Genomic DNA, 21,356 nt, shown 5'->3' on the forward strand with positions numbered 1-21,356 from the left:
GTACTCGATCGAGTAGAATTTGTGCTCGATCGAGTTAGAACAGCAACAAAAGTTCTCGATCGAGTACAAAAAGTACTCGATCGAGTCATCCTCAGTATGTTCCTGCAAAGACGTAATAAAATAGCCCACAAAACTAACAAACCAAGCATAACTGATATAGTCTATGGTACGAAGACCAATTATTACAACTAAAATGAATTGAAATGTTTGAAAAACAACTAAAAATAAATCTTCGGGTTGCCTCCCGGGTAGCGCTAGTTTCGGGCAGGTCCCAGCTCGACCTTCTTTTCTTCGGCGAGCCTCTCTTAATTAGCCTGGTCAAAACAGCTCAAAGCGCGCAGCAACCGATTAAACAGCTACGCATGTGCTACACAAAGCTGTAAGTAGCACCATGGTAAAACAGTAGCATAGGAAAATAAAATGTATAAACGTTTGAGTCTAACAAATTTCCTATGACAGCTCCTATATTTATCCACAAAATATAGGAGCTCGGGAGCAATTATCAATAATTTAGAGTATCGTTTTAGATTAACAAGATTAAGATGACAAGTACGGTGAAAAATCGTTAAATTACTTGTCCAACTGAGAGGGGGTATAGCATTAAAAGAAGAAACACGAGTCATACGACGTAGCGTACTATTAATATTAACAACAATAAAATTATCGCTAATTACCACAGGTGGGTTGCTCTCAATGTCGGAATCACTGACATAAGAATGTATTACCTCATCCGTGGTAGGAGCAATTATCGACTCAGCTATCTTCTCGTCACCCTCCTCGGTGGATACCATCCCGTAAATCGCAGCCTCAAGCGCATCCAGCTCGGCTTTGAAAAGGGGAGATTCACCGTAACCATTGTCATCATCAAAATTGTCATCTAGAACGAACCCAAGTGACGTTTCATTGCTTTCTCTGGCCAAATTAGTCGATCGAGTAGAATTATTACTCGATCGAAAGCTTTCCTCATGATTTTCACTCGATCGAGTATATGAAACAGCTCGATCGAGTACTTCCTCTAAGCAGTTGTTCGATCGAGTGGTATAAATTGTTCAATCAAAAATTTCTTCAGGAATTTCACTCGATCGACCAATATAATCCATTCGATCGAGTGATTCTTGCTGATCAGTGCATAAATATTCGTGTAAGGCTTCATTAACTGATAGAACTTCGTAATCCAAGTCATCCCAGTCATCAGCAGCACTAGGCAACGCGAGTCCTTCGTGGGAAAGACCACTCTCTGCGTAGGTAACGCAAACTTCCTCTGGCTGCCTGATATTCGACTCAGTAGCTAACTGAGCTATTTCAGACTCGAGCTCATCAATTTGCGCAAAAAACTGTCTATCATGTTCTTGCACTTGGAGTGCAAGTGCCTTCACTAAAGACTTCAACTCAGCAATCTCTTCTTTCCGCTTATCAGGAGGAGGAGCTTGTTGTCGCGGTGGCCAGATAAATGGAGGTTGTTGGTAGCCTCGTTGATAGGGCAGGTGTGGCGGCGTAATTACAACAGATTGATTAGCTTATCTACGTTGCTTGAATGCATAAACCTCGTCATTTTCAGCTAAGCAAAAAGCTGCATTGTGCTCAGCAGCACCACATCTCCCGCAGTAAATCACCTGCTGCCTCATATAATGGAACATAGGTGACGAGTCAAAGGTACTCAAGCCTTCCCTTTGACAATCTTTTACCTAGAACTGTCTAGGTAAAACCTGTATGGCCTATCAAAACAGCACTAAAGAAAAAGATTATAACGGCCTCAAGGGATAAATCCCTTGAGGCTAAAGACAGACAAAATTAAACAAACAAATAAAGTAGTTGCCTCCCCGGCAACGGCGCCAAAATTTGGTACCGTCGTCAGGTACCAAAAATAAAATACCTAGTTACACTAACAGAAGCTAGCAGTAAGTAGGGTCGATCTCCACAGGGAGGCAATCACTATCTACTTGTCTATTCGGTCTGTCTATGGTCACAAGATGGGGGTTTGATTGTTTTGACTAAATTAACGAGATTAAGGCAAGAGAAATAGAGATAAGAGAAATTAAGCAGAGGGAAAGGAAACTAGGATGTCAGTTCATCAATGAATGTCAATTTATTGCAGTTAAGGTCACAGATTAGTGGATGTGTCGGTCTAAGTGGCAATGAATATCTAATTCCAGTCTCAATTCGCCCTAAAATACTATTAGCTTAGCTTCCGCCCTCACTAAAACATTCTATTGTTCACTGTGGGTGTCACCCCTTCCAACCTTCCGGTCTAGGTCAAGGCTTACCAAAATCAAAAAGGCTAATTGCATCGATTCAATCAGCAAGATACAACTAAAGCATCGATTAACAACATAGACAAAAACAACAACAACAATATGCAAACTAATTAGCAATTAACATTCATTCATCGAATCCCCTAATCCTAGCAGGGAGAATTAGCTAGACATGGTAAAGGGAAGAATAAAAACAAAAAAAAGAAAGAGTACACATTAAATAAAGAGTAAAGGGAAAAGAGAGAAAATAACAGAGAAAAGATCTGGAAAATGAGAAGAACCATTCAACAGTAGAAAAGGGAAAAGAAAAGTATTGTAAAGTAATGTATCAGATGATGGGGGAATAAAAGAGAGGAGAGAGTTACAAATGACGTCTCTCCTTCCTATTTATAAGAAATAGGAATTTTATTTGACCTAATGATGAATTAAAGCCAAAAAAAGCCTGAGCCCATAGAAAACCACTCTATCGAGCCCTTTAAAACTACTCGATCGAGCAAACTGAAGCTCAAACCAATCGATCGAGTAAAATTACTACTCGATCGAGTAAACCCTAAATAGACACTATTCGATCGACCATAATACATACTCGATCGACCTATTTTTCCATCCAAACCCACTCGATCGACTAGTAAAGTACTCGATCGAGAGATATCTAACTTCAGCAGCTCATAATTTCGTTAGTTTCAGCTTTGACTTATCTTTTTAGCTCCTGAAACGGCTTCACACATCCCGAGACAACTGCATTTCCGCTCCAAAATCACTCTTCCTCCAAATGCATGCAAAACGGATGGTAAAAGGCTTGATTTCACTACTTTTTGGTCCATTCCTGTAAATAGAACAAAACAAGCCAAAGTAGCATATTCGGGGCATTTCGTAGCATAAAAATACGATAATAGCATAGAAATACGTGCATAAAAAGGTCAAAAAGGACTACATAAAATGCACGTATCACTAAACATGATGAAGGAGTAAAACAATAAACAAGGATTATGTAAAGAGTAAAGAAATTGTACCAACTTAGGATGATCAAATAGAAAGCAAAGAATAATAGAAGAAAACTTGATTGATGATGAAGAGTTGTCAATTCTCCAATAATCCCCAAATAATCTTCAAATTACCTAACTAGATCTAAGAATACTTGAATAATAAATAAGGAAAGATTAAGGTGTAATTAAGATTGAATTGTGTAATAGAATTGTATTAATCTAATAAACAACTTGAATTAATCTAACATAACATGATTATCATTTACTAATACAATGGAATATTTATACTATGTACAAGTATTATGTTAACTAAGGGCTTAAATGACGATTTAGCCCCTTAAATGAAGTGTAACGCCTTGCAAGTCCTACTATGGGATGCACGACCTGCCTTTGTTAGATGCTCATCGTGCTCTGTGGGACACCCTTCATTCTTGTGGGATGCCCTCCTTCCTTGTGGGACGCCCTACCTGCCTTTGGGACGCCCATCCTGAATGGCAGTTTTACTTCTTCTTCACTTGGCTGCCTTACAATCCGTGGGGATCATTGAGGAATCGTGGGGGTCCTTCATAATTTCCCATATACTAGTTTTATTGACTTAGGCCTTTAGTATTGTTCTCCTCTTTGTTGCTTGGTCGCTAGATGCGATCAATTTAACTCCGTTATGCTCCATATAAGCAAGGCTAGCATTCCTCTCCTACCAAGGACACAAAACCTCATAGAATATGTAAAATAGGAAGCTAAAGATAAGAAACGACCCTAATGCATGCTAGAAAGCATAGGAACGAGGCTAGTTAGGGGACTAAATGTGCGTAAATACGAGTCACATCACACATCCCCCTTTGTGACGGGAACCACAAGGGGCGAATTAAGGGTGTGAAGCCATTCAAGAAAATGACTCAACTCAGCCGAGGTCGCACCTCGCCAATATAGTCAATCCACCACAACGCCAACAATCAAGAAAGACAAGCCAACAATGATACTAATCATGGCAATACAATCATAATCATCTTAAATCAATTAAACAGACAACTTAGTAGGGAAACCCTACCTTAGCACTGATCCGAATACGAGTCTACAGTAGAGGCTAGAAACATTCTTCTACAAATCATTCATCTAACAACAATCACAACAATCTAATCACCACATATAATCACCTTTTTCTAATTCTAAAACTAGGGTAAAACCCTAATAGATAACTCTAAACCAAAGGTATGAAACTAGTGACTTATCTATGCAACTGACGCAAGAAAGATGAACAAAGACTCACGAATGATCAAAGGTCTTGGGAGTGATTAAGGATGATTAGAGAACGTAGAAAGTAATTAGGTTTTTGGTAAAATGAAAAGTAAAACTGTTAAAACACGACTTATAACTTCAATCATCCTTAAACCAAACCGCAGAAATAATTCCCGTCAGACTGGATACTCGTTCAAGTACCAAGAGTACTCAGCCGAGTACCCCTTACTCGGCCGAGTATTACACTACTCGGCCGAGTGTTCCTGGACAGTAGCCTGACCATAAAACACACGAAACATTACTCGGCCGAGTTAGCCCTATTCGGCCGAGTAACAGGACTCAGAAATACATGGTATTACTGTCTTCCCTTCTTAAAAACGAACTTCGTCCCCGAACTTCAGAACCATTCCTACATGGCAAGCACACATACCACTCCACTAACTATCACTGTACAACTCTCATCCGTCATCCTCGGCACTAACGCACCCAACAACACCTAATGCCTACCTAAAAACGCAACTCACAACATAGCATCAACCATAGAGTAGCCCACCTAACTCCATAACTCTATCGAATACCATCAACATAAGTGGCGCCAACTTTGTCTTACTTCCATACCGCTCACTAGCAATTCCAATATCACCACCATCTACCAAGAGATTTGTTACATTATACCACTGATGGTGAGAGCGAGCCGTTGTTCACTCCATCAAACACATTTATATTCTCAACAAACAACTAGTTAGTGGTAAAGTCGAGGTAGATCCATGGGACGATGTGCATTGGGTTCTAAGTCTATCTATCTCACTTTATGCTAGTGTCACAATTGTTGGGGTTTGTAGTTGGTGAGTCTAAACTAATGCAAGTAATAAAGTAAAACAAGCAATAAAAGGAAGGATGTAAACAAATGACTAAAAGTGCTAGGATATCTTGGGTTCATAGGGTATTCATGGGAGTTGATCATACAAAGATGTTCTCAACTATATGCAAGCACTTATTATTGTGATGGGATTGAGTTAGTGTATATCTTACAATCCCTAAGAAGATTTGGGTCCCGGAGTCGAATCGATTAGATTGTACAACACCTACAAGTTAACTTAATCCTTCCTATTCAACTATATGCATGGTCTAATGAGGCTCGAGTTGGTTTATGTCTTACAAGCTTCATTGAAAAGATAAGTTATGGGTAAAAAATGTAAGGATTCATAGGCTCGCATTTCGTCAAACATAATATGTGCATAAGTTGAAATCACAACAAGCATGCAAATAAATTATGTGAACATATTAGATTAAGCGTGAATCATTCCCCATGTTGGTTTCCCTTCATTACCCATTAATCCTAGCTAGAAGACTACTCACTCATTATCAAGTTCAACATGCTAATAAGGTTGTCAATCATATTAACAAAGAAAAACATGATGAATAAATAAAAGTAATTAACAATAATTAAACAAGGATAAAGAGAATTATACCTATGAAGATGATTCCAAATAATAAAGCAAAGAATAACAAAAGAAAACTTGATTGATTTATGAAGAGTTGTCAATTCTCCAATAATGACCCAATAATCTTCAATTACCCAATAATAAACTTAAATTACTCAATAATAAACTTGAACAATAATTAAGGAAAGATTAATGTGTAATTTTGTGGAAAGATTAAAGGATAATCTATTCTAATCTACTCCTAATCTAATCTAAGGAAAGTTCATACTATGGGAGCTTGGTTTATCGATTATTACAAATGGAGTATATATAGTAGTACATCATTAGGTTAAGCAAGGGTAGATTAGTAAATATCATTGCTAAGTGTTGAGTAGGGAAATGCAAGTCTCGAAGGGAGATGCGCATATCACGTTGCTAGTCCCGCCACAATATGCTCGTCCCGCGCGTCTGGAGTCTTGGCACGGAGGTCCTGTCTCGTGATCCGAGCGGATCGTGGAGGAGACGCTCGGATTGTCTGGCTGCAAGATGGGCGTCTTGGCCGTGGGACGCTCGGATAGTGGTAAAGGAAGATGCTTATCTTGGAGGAGAGACACTCGTCTTGGCGGACAGCTTGTCTAATTGAGCTCGGATTGTAAAACGAACGTCATTTCCTCATCTGGACTCCTATTGGAGTGATTCAAAAGCCTAGACCACTTTATTTTTCGACGCCGTTTCATCTAGAATACTTTCAGAGCCAAAGCAGCAACTCTTGGTTTGGTTCCGAGCAATTTCTTCTTGTAATGGCTTCTTTCTCATCATCCTTGCTTTTAAGCCTATGATCCTTCTATATACTCTTTATTCCTACATCCATGGTCATCATTCTTACCTCCTCTTCATACTTAGTCCATCCAATATCTTCAACAAGCTTCCAAATATGCACCGGAGACGGGAATTCCGCCTCATTGTCCTCTTTCCTATAAAACATATGAAATGCACTAGGAAAGCCAAATAGGAAGGAATTGACTGATAAAATGGTCATGAAATGCTATATTAGTATGCAAAATAGGTTCAATTAGGGCACTAAATGTGTGAAATTAAGAGTCACGTCCACCACCCTTAAAATGAACTTCGTCCTCGAAGTTTACTCACACTCATAAATGTCACCACCCAAAACTGTCAACACTACTGTAAACATACTTATCTACAACCTTACTCCATAACCATACACATAAAATACATACTACTATAAGCATAACCTTTACCTTTTATAACATCAACCACAAGTCCATCCTTATTCCACATCAAGACTCGACACTTCCAAATATACCACCATACGCATAACCATCAAACTCTTTTTGTCGCATCCTAATCCTCTTAAGATAAATGTTACGTCCTCGTAACCCAACTAGTACTAGATCCTTAGCTATTCCTTCCCCTTATCACCATCTCATGTCACTGATAACCAACTATAACCTTAACACCGATAACCATTCCCAGTTCCAAGGGCTCTCTCTCTCCCTAATTCTATTCTCCTAATCATTCCGCACACCACCTAACATATACCACAAAATCCTCAACATAACCACTACCACAACTCTCCCACATTACCGCACAACCACCTTCTTGTCTATTCACGTACATATCCCCACCACCTAACTCACGACCCAAAATTGTTACACACCCACTTGATCCTCAAATTCCCTTTTTATTGTCATCAAACTCGTCCATAACTTGACATGATAATAATTCCCAAACACTTCATGCTTACTGTTCCGATAAAAGACTATGAACCAACTACAACTTCTAGCTCAGTACCTACATGTTCCGCTAATTACTTGCCACAACTATTTTTCTTCAACAAGGTATCACTGTAACTATGACAACATCGACCACATGTGCAACTCTCTTCCATATTATACTCTAGTCTAACCCTCAAACCAAAATCACAAGAAACAGCAGTAAACAGAACAACAATCTATATGCCCATACTAGACTGACATAATATTTCAAAAGTTTATCTCACAAGTACCCCACCTACTCCACCACAACTGATGACGCCATCGTAACACCGCCACCAACAGTCGCATCGCAGCGCGAAAATACCTGCATCGCAGCACGTAGTACCGTGCTCAAAACGCAACCTGAGACACCACAACCACATCGTTAAACATCGCAACTTATGTAGGGTAATATCCGTATAAGACCCTCTAAATTTAGGACTATAACGTAAATTTAACATGTGAAAAATGGTCATAAACGAAATACAACAATAAAACGATAAAGATAAAGAATCAACCTCGGGTCCTTTGATGCACGGCATAAAGAACAGAAATCAACAGAGATTCCCTCCTAATTGTTGCACCCAAGACCGTCCGAGAAATGCCCTTGTGCTAGAACGTGTTCTCCGATTGTCTTGCAATATTGGGAGAACTTGATGTGAGTTTTTCTCGAGATGTGAGATCTCGGTTTCAGAGAGAACTTAATCTCCAAAACCCTAGTTTTTCTGTAAATGAAAATCGCTAGGTCAAAAGGAGAGGGAGCCTCTCCTTTTGTTGCCGGTCCCGGGTCATGAGAGGAGGGAGTGGGCTTTCCACTTTCTCCTCATTTAACTCGTGATCCGATTGAACCGACCCCACTCGCTAAAATGTATATGACGCGGTTTTTAATATAAATCGTCATCGGTTATCGGCTATTAAAACATCAACTAATAACACGGGTTAGTTGAAGTATTAATACATGTCCGACAAAAACGATATTGTATAATTTATTCAATATACATTAATTAAATATAATCGTTTATATTTAATTTACGAATTAACTGGTTAATTCGCCTTAGCCCATTATTATTTAATCCGTATTAAATAACATATCTCAACATCACATTTTGACTAAATATTAGTCAAATAACTCAGACTAACTGGTTAGTCAAAATTGGCATCTACATGATTTCGTATTTTCATCTTTGTCACGTCTCTCAAACGTATCCTATAGGTGTGACTTTTAGGGACCAGTTGATCACCGCCATCTGTATGACAATAACGTCAAACTTATCTAGCAAGCCAACCGTTATTGATAAACGTGGATCAACTGATAATAATACCAAAAGTATGCCCTTTGATCCTTTTAGAGATTCATAAGTCCTTGCACTAATCGTTAAGGACACCAGCCCCAACAAGCTCCCACTTATCCGTACAAGTGTATGTGCAATGACGTTATCCGCACTAACTGGAGGACACAAGCTCCAACAAACTCCCACTTGTCCGTACAAGTGTATGTGCGATAACCGATTCTCATATTCATTTAAAATTTCTCCCACTCAATGTAAAACAATTTGCAGATCCGGATCCGCAAAGGTCGTATTTTACAATCGATCTGTATCTAGAGTGGTTTCCCGACTAGAGAGTAACTTAGCGATAAAACGAATCCGTATCCGAGCATGGCCATGCATTTCGATTCTGACTCCTCGAGTGGCCCCGAGAAATATCGAGTACACGATAAAGGCTGAATATTTCCTTCAACTCGACTCCTTCCGATCTAAGCACGGCATGAAATGACCCGGAAAAAAATCTACTTGGCCCCATTACGGATGACCGTGAGAAAGAAACCAAAGTCACCCAAAATCGGCCTTAGTCTCAAGAGACGGTCGATAGTCAAAAGAATCGACTCTTAGGATCACCATGGAGGTCCTATCCACGACCGGGCACCGAATGTTATAAAACATTTAGGACTCCACGTCGATGTCACAATTGTATCCTACGAAATATCCGTATAAATCGCCTCTGTGATTGGTCAGTCAACCGGTTGACTTATGGCTCGTTGAACCCACCATCAACCAACGTCACAAAATAATTGCCGAGTTATCAGCTCATGTGGGCAATTAAGGACCGAAAAAAATATAATGTTCGTTCGAGTTCACTTTGTGGTGTTCAAAATTTGTCGTACAAATCCACATGAAAAACAAAATATATATATAAAATATCAAAACGATGATGTCGTATAGAGTACAAGAGAGAATGAATCTGATCCATAAAAGAGTACTACAACTTAGGAGCACGTTTAATTCCCATGGAATTAACATGCCCTTCATGCTTATCTTGTCGTAATGCTTTAGTGAGAGGATCTGCTATGTTATCATCTGTAGCAATCTTTTCTATCACTACTTCCTTTTGCTCCACGTAATCTCGGATTAGATGAGCTTTCCGTTGTACATGTCTAGATTTGTTGCTAGACTTTGGCTCCTTAGCTTGGAAGATGGCACCACTATTGTCGCAATAGATGGTGATCGGGTCATTCGAACTAGGCACTACAGAGAGCCCATGTAAGAATTGACGCATCCATATCGCTTCCTTTGTAGCTTCAGACGCGACATAGTACTCGGACTCAGTCGTAGAATCTCTTTGTAACAGTTTGTTTGGAACTCTTCCGGATCATTGCAGCGCCATTAAGAGTAAAAACGAATCCAGATCGAGATTTCGAGTCATCTCGATCCGTTTGGAAGCTAGCATCTGCGTAACAGGTTGCGCATAGCTTTTGTTCGCCTCCATAAGTCAATGCCCAATCTTTAGTCCTCCGTAGGTACTTAAGAATGTTCTTGATGACCAGCCAATGTGGTTCACCTGGATCTTTGTTGGAATCGAATTGTCATACTCAATGCATATGCCACGTCCGGACGTGTGCATATCATGGCATACATGATTGATCCTATAGCCGAAGCATAAGGAATCCGTGTCATGCGCTCTTTCTCTTCCGGTGTCTCTGGTGCCTGAGACTTGCTCAAATGCACCCCTGGAGCCATAGGAAGGAACCCCTTCTTGGAGTTAGTCATCTTTGAATCTCTCTAGGACTTTGTCTATGTAAGACTCGATCGAGAGATAGCATCCATCGTGATCTATCTCGATAGATACGGATGCCCAGAATTCTTTGTGCCTCTCCCAGATCTTTCATCTGGAAATGGTTTTTCAACCATACTTTCACCGAAGTTAAGAGAGGTATGTCATTCCCAATCAGGAGTATGTCATCGACATACAATATTAGGAAGACAATCTTGCTCCCACTCGACTTGATATAAAGACATGGTTCCTCGACCGATCGAGTAAATCCATTTTCTTTAATCACTTGGTCGAAGCGATGATTCCAACTCCGAGATGCTTGCTTAAGTCCATAAATGGAACGCTTAAGTTTGCACACTTTCTTAGGATGTAAAGGATCGATGAAACCTTCGGGTTGTACCATGTACAACTCTTCCTCCAAAAATCCGTTTAAGAAGGCGGTTTTCACATCCATTTGCCAAATTTCATAGTCATGAAAAGCGGCAATCGCTAAGATAATCCGAATGGAACGCAGCATGACTACGGGTGCGAAAATTTCATCGTAGTGCAAACCTGGCACTTGGGTGAAACCTTTAGCAACTAGTCGTGCTTTATAGATATCTTGTTGACCTTCCACAGAATGCTTTATCTTGTAAAGCCATTTGCATTGAAGGGGACGAACCTTAGCAGGTAAGTCAACAAGATCCCATACGTTGTTCTCATACATAGAGTCCATCTCGGATTGCATGGCCTCAAGCCATAGCTTTGAGTCGGAACTAGTCATGGCACCTTTATAGGTTGCGGGTTCACTACTCGTTAAGAGTAGAACGTCATCTATGTCATGTTCCTCGACCATACCAATGTATCATGCGGAGGAATAGAGACTCTTCCCGACCTCCTAGGTTCCTCAGGAATGTTAACCGCAGCCGGGATTGAAGGAACAGGTTCCTCCAATAGATGCTCGGTACTTGGTTCTGGAATCTCCGACAGGTCGAAGGTTCTATCACTCTTTGCATTCTCGAGAAATTCCTTCTCTAAGAATGTCGCACTAGCCGCAACAAAAACACGTTGTTCGGTTGGCGAATAGAAGTAATGACCAAGTGTTCCTTTAGGATAACCTATAAAGTATGTCTTGACCGATCGCGGGCCGAACTTATCCTCGTGTCTCCACTTGACATAAGCCTCGCAGCCCCAAACCCGTATAAAGGACAAGTTAGGGACCGTTCCCTTCCATAGTTCATATGGAGTCTTGTCAATGACTTTAGACGGACTTTGTTAAGTATTAGAGCGGTGACATAAGAGCATAACCCCATAACGAGTCGGCAACACGGTGTGACTCATCATGGATCGAACCATATCAAGTAGTGTTCGATTTCTCCGTTCGGACACACCATTCAACCGAGGTGTTCCAGGTGGAGTTAATCGTAGGGCAATCCCACGAGTCCTTTAGGTGTTGATCAAACTCGTGAGAAAGATACTCGCCACCACGATCCGAACGCAGAGTTTTAATCTTCCTACCTAATAGGTTCGTACCCTATTCCGGTATTCCTTGAATTTCTCAAAGGATTCACTTTTGTGCTTCATTAAGTAGACATAGCCATATCTACTTAAATCGTCCGTGAAAGTGATGAAATACCTATAGCCTTCTCGTGCGGTGATTGACATAGGACCACATACATCCGTGTGTATGAGTCCTAATAGGTCAGCAGCGCGCATTCCAACACCTTTGAAGGAAATCCGAGTCATCTTACCGATGAGACATGATTCACACGTGCCAAATGATTGAAAATCAAAGGCCGAGATAGCTCCATTTTTGATGAGCCGTTTTACGCGTTTCTCATTAATGTGTCCCATACGGCAGTGCCATAGATACGTTTGATCTTTGTCACCAACCTTTACCTTTTTATTCATTACGTGTAATATTTCGGTGGTCTGATCTAAAACATAAATTCCGTTCATGGAGACTGCCTTGCCATAAATCATATCGTGTAAAGAGAAAATGCAAGTATTATTCTCTATTACAAATGAAAAACCAAGTTTGTCAAGTGCGTAAACCGAAATAATGTTTTTCAAAGACTGGGTACATAATAGCAATCATATAATGATAACTCAAATCCGCTAGGAAGCTGGATCACATATGTTCCCCTCGAGACGGCAGCCACTCTTGCTCCATTCCCGACACGCAGGTCAACCTCACCCTTTACGAGAGGTTCGAGATTTCGGAGGCCCTGCACATGATTACACAGATGAGAACCACAACCAGTATCAAGTACCCAAGTTCCGTAACTTGCGTGGTTAATCTCAATCATATGAATAAAAGTAGAAGAAGAAGACATACCAACAGGTTTAACGCGACCGCATTTATGTCTTCATGATAAACAGACATGTGCGCCTCCAATGCCCGATCTTGTGGCGGTGATGGCATTCCATGTTTTCGGTTTTGCTCTTTGTCGCCTGATGAGGTTTGGACTCACCAGTCCACTCTTACCCGAACCCGACTTCTTGAACTTCGCCTTACCTCCGCTAGGTTTGCCGAGCTTTGCCCTTACCCTTTCCCTTGTTTGTCACAACGAGAACATCTTGTTTCATGCTCCCACCGAACTTCATGTCCTTCTCGGTCTGTACGAGGAGGGAGTGCAATTCATGGGGAGTTTTCTTCAAATCATTCATATAGTAATTCGCTCTAAATTGCGAATAACCATCGTGGAGTGAGTGAAGTATGCGGTCGATCACAATGTTCTCGCTGATCTTACAATCAAAGGTTTCGACTTCTCGACATTCTCAATCATGCCGAGAATGTGTGGGCTAACTGGTTGGCCCTTTCTTCGGAGTCTCGCATCAAAGAAGCGAGTGGTATGCTCATAGGTCACGATTCTCGGTGCTTTCGAGAATTCCTTGGTGAGCGTGGTGAAAATCTTGTTCGCACCATGGGCTATGAAGCGTTTCTGCAAATTGGGTTCCATTGCAAAAATGAGTACGTTTTTAATCGCACCCGCTTCCATACAGAAATCATTAAACTTGGTGATTTCTGCAGCTCTAGCCGTGGGACCTGGGTTTGCCGGGATGGGCTCCAAGAGATATTTGAGCTTCCCGTCGCAGCCGGGCAAAGCATTCCGTAATGCCGCCTCCCGTCTGCGAAGTTTGATCCATCATTCTTGATCGAGTAGACTGATTTATCCGATTCATGAAGATCCGAAGCCAGGACTCACGGTCCAATGTGGCACTTGGCATTGGGTTATCGTAGAACCACCATTTGATATTAGCGAGTTTAAAAGTTCGTGATCTACACCTTTGAAAAGAAAGAAAAACAAAACGAAATAAGCAACTCATCGAGGTGATTTAAGTCTATTTTAAAATTCATTTTAAACATGTAGACTCTCGCACTTGCATAATTGATCTCCTCAAGAATGATACAAGTGATCCCAAGACTCAATTTCTCGTAAACCGATAAGCCATTTGTTTAGCTAATTCTTTCGTAAGAACTCTTGGTCGATAGATTTCTGTAAATCCTATCTATAGTCCACCATAATCACAGGATCGTACGAGTGATCATAGTGTTGAGATAAAATAGGTCAATCGGTTCCAACTTACCCGACGTAGAAGGGGTCATATTATGCCTACCGACGAAGAAGGGACTCATTGGAGTTTGACCTATAAAGACCGTTCTCAATTTTTGTTTATACGAGGAAGATCCCATCAACTAAATTATAATTCATATTAAGTGAACGAATAACTAGCGTCTGCGTGAATGAATTAATTTGGGTGATGGCTTAAAAATCGTGTGACATGAGAATGTCAATGAAAACTAACTCGTGACCTCTATATGTGTCAGTTTTCATGCAATAATTAGGTGGTTTGGTTTTTAGGCGGAAAATGATGCATACTATCGTTACGATAAAATAAAAAATTGAATGCAATACGTAAATAAAAATTCCTAGTGTGGCCTATCCTAGTAAAATAAAACATAAAACAACTTTGGAATCCACCGTTGGACCCGACAAGCTTGTCTTGATGTTCCATCTCGATCCATGTAGCGGGAGTGAGCATCCGATCTTCATCTTTGGTCTTCTCAAAAATTACAATTTAAAATTACAAATATAAACCTATTTACATTCTAATTAAAACTGTAATTACAAGTGAAAAATCCAAAACGGAGATACGAGATCTCAAAATACAACCAAGACCGTGTTCCATCATTACGGTAACACGTTCTACTAAGGCCACACTAAGTTACAACTGTTTGCAAAATAAATAAATAAATACGTAATAAAAAGCATTCAAAAACATTCATAATTAACGATAAATAAAATGCATCAACTAAAAACAAATTCATTCGTGACATAATTCCGTAATTATGTGAAATTTATCCAAACCACCTTTTAATGATTAAAATTCATGTGATAAAACCGCTTCTATCAATTTAATTTTAATCTAAAACAATCCGTTACTTTAAATACGCTTTAAAATAACTTAATGGTACGTGTGTGAACCGTTTCACAATCATAGCGAGTGTACAATATCCGTATAAAGTACAAATTAAGGCCAAAAGAAAATTTAAAGCAAAAGGAAAAAATTTTCAAAGCTGCCAAAACGAAATCCCTCGATCCAGGGACATAAGTGCTCGATCGAGGAACAAAAGGGCTCGATCGAATGAGGCTGCCATTCGATCGAGGGGTTTGCCAATCAGGAGGTGCTCGATCGACTAAACATGAGGTCGATCGAGGACCTATATCAGCAAGACTGTTCGATCGAGTACGAGGAGGTTTCGATCGAGCGATCGAGGGTTTAAAAGTGGTCGATCGAGTACACGGCAAGGACTCGATTGAGTAAAATCATGATGAGAAAACCTCTCGATCGAGTAATAACATGCTCGATCGAGTGCAAAATTTCTGGAAAAACAAAACCCTCGTGAAAACAGTTTTGACGAAACAAAACAACCTCAATTTTGATCAAAACCGCATCAAAACAATTTAACAATTTGATAAAACTTGACATATTGTTATAATCTCCGTATAAAACAACAATATGCACAAAAACAAATCGAAAACAAGATGAAATAACCGTGTAAAACATGTCACGGTTTCAAAAAAAAATTTCAGCCGTGTATACATGGCACGGTTTTCGAGACAAAACAATCGTTTCAAAATCGTTTTTTATGAAAAATCACAATGAAAATTTACGTGGCCTCGCTCTGATACCACTTGTGGGGTAATATCCGTATAAGACCCTCTAAATTTAGGACTATAACGTAAATTTAACATGTGAAAAATGGTCATAAACGAAATACAACAATAAAACGATAAAGATAAAGAATCAACCTCGGGTCCTTTGATGCACGGCGTAAAGAACAGAAATCAACAGAGATTCCCTCCTAATTGTTGCACCCAAGACCGTCCGAGAAATGCCCTTGTGCTAGAACGTGTTCTCCGATTGTCTTGCAATATTGGGAGAACTTGATGTGAGTTTTTCTCGAGATGTGAGATCTCGGTTTTGAGAGAGAACTTAATCTCCAAAACCCTAGTTTTTCGTAAATGAAAATCGCTAGGTCAAAAGGAGAGGGAGCCTCTCCTTTTGTTGCCTCGATCCGCGGGTCATGAGAGGAGGGAGTGGGCTTTCCACTTTCTCCTCATTTAACTCGTGATCCGATTGAACCGACCCCACTCGCTAAAATGTATATGACGCGGTTTTTATTATAAATCGTCATCGGTTATCGGCTATTAAAACATCAACTAATAACACGGGTTAGTTGAAGTATTAATACATGTCCGACAAAAACGATATTGTATAATTTATTCAATATACATTAATTAAATATAATCGTTTATATTTAATTTACGAATTAATCGGTTAATTCGCCTTTAGCCCATTATTATTTAATCCGTATTAAATAACATATCTCAACATCACATTTTGACTAAATATTAGTCAAATAACTCGGAACTAACCAATGGTTAGTCAAAATTGGCATCTACATGATTGTATTTTTCATCTTGTCACGTCTCTCAAACGTATCCTATAGGTGTGACTTTTAGGGACCAGTTGATCACCGCCATCTGTATGACAATAACGTCAAACTTATCTAGCAAGCCAACCGTTATTGATAAACGTGGATCAACTGATAATAATACCAAAAGTATGCCCTTTGATCCTTTTAGAGATTTATAAGTCCTTGCACTAACTGTTAAGGACACCAGCCCCAACAACTTATACTATCTCATACATACTGACTCAGTACAACTTACTTGATAAAAGAAAACTTCCTTACTACCGCTTTATTAGATCACCAAAACACAACATATAACACGGAATAATTAGATAACAACTTTATGAACATCATACCATACTACTACTCATGAGGTCAAAACCTCACACGATCACTCACACACATCATAGACCCATAATTAAATCTAACTAGCCAATCCTGATCACGTAAGTTACCACTTAATTAAATACATCTTTCACACGAGGTCAAACTCATATGCCCCTTTATAACACATTCTTCCAATTCGCATAGCGACCACCACCCGATCAAAGTAACCATAACATTAATGCTCAATTACTGGCAAACACCTCCTATATTCACTTTGTATACTCCTTCGCACCCTAACATACTAATCTAGTCCCTACCAAAAATCAATCTCTTTGGAATGGTTCACTTCCTTATCTAACATCACCCATAACCACTAGTGACAACACCATGACACCATCATCTTTCGCATCACTTCTCTTTTACAATCACCTCTAAATATAACAATTCATTTCCGCTCTTTGGTTATCATCCCAAATAACGAACCTCAAATCCATCAGTAGAAATTACCTCAACAAATATTCAAATTTTATCCTTGATTATATCGTCGCCTAGCTCACCACCACAGTCTCATACCATGCAAATGCTCTACCAACTTCTTACTCCTTTAATTCCTCAAACTCATGACTAACAAGTCGTCCTCCAATTTATATATATATATATATATATATATATATATCCCTTAACTCACACCCTCATGATAGTATTACACAATTCCATGATTCCTCACTTTCGTGTCCCCTAACTCCGGTCAACCTTCACTGAACTTACTTCCATCCTTCTTTTCCCAGTACACTCGAGAATGCCAATTAAAAATTCAAATAATACCTCCTACTACCTAGCTCCTTAGAAATTCAGTTATTTCTCATTACCTCAAAAAGTCAAATTCCATTAATTCGTATCAATAACTTCTCAATCTTTCTGATCAACAATCCCTCTCATCATGCTTTTCACTCTTACTTCCCACCGATAGATCCACCCACTCAATGATTTCTGCTTAATTGATTACATCTTCTTTTTACGATTCTAGAAAACCAAGATTCACTCGATCCCGTGACCTCTCAAATGATTATACACTACTCTCACCTTCTAGTAATACAAGTCTACATAACGACTACTACATGCAATTCCTCATTGCAGCATCCCTCGATCTAAGCTCACTAGACACCAATCTTTTCTATTTTTTTTCTTTTTTTTAATTATCATAACCTTCCATTACACATCTCCTCACCCAACATCATCATAATCATCTCTCTCCCAAAATCACTATATATCCCAAAGTACCATAATTTTCACATCCCTCATTTCAAACTTTTCTTTCTCACATTCCTCGAATTTACATTACCACTTTCATCATCACTCGACTCTATACGGTCATCATCACACCACTTAAGCCAAGGACTAATTCCCTCAACATAGCTCACAAAATGTGCTCCTTAACTCAATAACTCATCAACTTCACTTATTCTTTCCACTACACATCACAATCACGTGCACTCATGTCCTCCCTATCAAACAGATATCTTTCATAAGCTGGTTTTCTCCACATCATAGTATTTGGTAACTTATGTATCAAGACCGTCACATATGTATAAGAATGCTTTAAGACCCAAAACATACGTGTGCACATAACCTACGACTCAAAAAAAAATGTAAGAACATAACCGTTGACTTAAATCAACCGCCCAAAGAGGTACTCTGTTGAGTACATGACGTAGTCGGCTGAGTACAGGACACTCGGTCGAGTAACTATACCACTCGGGCGAGTTCTCGACTCCAGAAGCTGACCCAAATTGTCACCGAAAGATTACTAGGCCGAATATGGGTTACTCAGCCGAATATGCAAGTTACTCGGCCGAGTAGGCCATACTCGGCCGAGTTCTTGCACAAATCTCAGCAACATCCAGTTTTCATAAAACAGTCATATCTCACTCGTTACTTGGTCATTTTAGGCGTTTGACCTATCGTTAAAATCGTAAGAAGACAATATATCACCTCAAATTGGGATCACAGCAATATCATTTATAGAACTCGAATTATACCAGTTATAAGACAACCCTTCCATAATCGGTCTTCATGCAAATTAATTTTTCTTGACAGAACAACTAAAACATGAATAAGGCAAACAATGGCAACTCAATACTTCTAAAAACCAGTACATAGGTGAAATTTTATCATACCCACATGTAAATTAAACACAACATTCATATACTACACATGCTAGAAGTCACGTTCATCATTTCTTACCACATTCATGCGCATACTTCCAAACCGAATACTACACATCGCATCTCATCAAAATGAAATTCAAACAAAACATATCACAATTTAGTACTATTCACATTGTTCCTCCACTCACCCATGACAATCATGTTACTCATCAAAATCATCACATTAGTCCACCTACCCATATTAGTGCACATAGTACAATTCCACATCACTTCCAACCAAGATACACACACACCATTCTATTCACACACACACACACACACGCACGCACGCACACACACACACACACACACACACACACACACACACACACACACACACACACACACACACACACACACACACACACACACACACACACACACACACACACACACACAACGATCCCCTTGACACACCCCCATATTGCCCGCTCGATGTTGTAAGAGCAATATTGCGGTTTCGAGACGTCTCTCAAACCTTTGTGGTAGCTGCAAACAATTATTAACCGGGTTCATTTTAATTAGACAACCTAAGTTTATTTTGTTCATTGGTTTTAGGTTCCAAAATCGTCGCTCTGATACCACTTTATAACACCCCCACATACCAAGGTGCCTTACAAGGGACCACCCTAGCATATAAAGGTGATACCATCTCAGTTGCCCGAGGTTAGTCTATCAAAAGTAACCATTCAGAAACATTTATTAAAGTATAACGTTTAGCGATTAGAACATCTCAAAGAAAACCAAAACAAAAGTGTATACATCTCAATACATCAAAAACCAAAATATCTAAACTCGTAACAGCGGAAGCTAGACTCAAAGCGATGACATCCCATCCTCATCCCTGCAGCTAAAGATATCCATCACCTGTAACAATCTGCTGACCATCCCCGAATGGATCACCACAGTTTTACAAAACAACAACGGGGTCAGTTCACTAAATAATCAAGATAAGCAATATACAAGAAACAACCACGACAACAACTGTACAACCTTCCTCCAATTCCAATCATGCCTCATATCTGACTACACACTCAAGTGTGTAGTCTTGCCAGATTACTGCCGCAACAGATAATCCACACCGCCAGTGGAGGACCGCAGCCTTGCTCATCTAAGCCCCGCTCATTGCAACGAGTAACAACCGATGTCCATTAATGTGCGCATCCCCCTTTGTGACGGGAACCACAAGGGGCGAATCAAGGGTGTGAAGCCATTCCCGAAAATGACTCCACTCAGCCAAGGACGTACCTCACTAATATAGTCTATCCCCCACAACTCCAACAATCAAGAAAGATAAGCCAAGAATAATACTAATCATGCCAATACAATCATAATCATCTTAAATCAATTTAACAGACAACCGAGTAGGAAAACCCTACCTTAGCACTGATCTGAATACGAGTCTACAATAGAGGCTAGAAATGCTCTTCTACAAATCCTTCACCTAACAACAATCACAACAATCTAGTCACCACATGTAATCACCTTTTTCCCCAATTTCAAAACTAGGGTAAAACCCTAATAGACAAATCTAAACAAAAGGTATGGATCTAATGACTCACCGACGCAACTGATGCGAGAGAGATGAACAAAGACTCACAAACGATCAAAGGTTTTAGGAGTGATTAAGTGTAATACTACTGTTTTATGTGTTGTTGTTTACTCTATCGAGTAAGGCTTACTCTGTCGAGTAAGTGAGTTTTGCGTACAAAACAGTGTTCTGTCTGATGGGTACTCGATCAAGTAGAGGCCACTCGATTGAGTAGGGGCCACTCGATCGAGTAAGTCACTTACTCGATCGAGTAAGTTGGTTTTTACGGGTTATTTGCCGGGTTTTGATAGCAACGTGAGAATGATATAAAAACACTTTTCGTCAGTTGCTTTTCACTTTTTACCCTATTCTAAGTTTCACAAAAGAGAAAACAAATTTATGTTGCTCTCATCTCTCTCATTGCTATCAAATCTCAAGGCTTGTGTTGTCAGAATCCAGAGTTCTTTACGCCGTTGAGACCGTCGCGTTGTGGGTAAGATCCTAATACAGTTTTTGTATTATTTCGTTGATTTTGGTTTAAGCCCTAATTGGGTAGATTGGGGTTTTAGGTGTATTATTGGTTTAGATGGTGATTGTATGAT

Source organism: Silene latifolia, chromosome Y (genome assembly GCF_048544455.1).
Source record: "Silene latifolia isolate original U9 population chromosome Y, ASM4854445v1, whole genome shotgun sequence".
NCBI lineage: Eukaryota > Viridiplantae > Streptophyta > Magnoliopsida > Caryophyllales > Caryophyllaceae > Silene > Silene latifolia.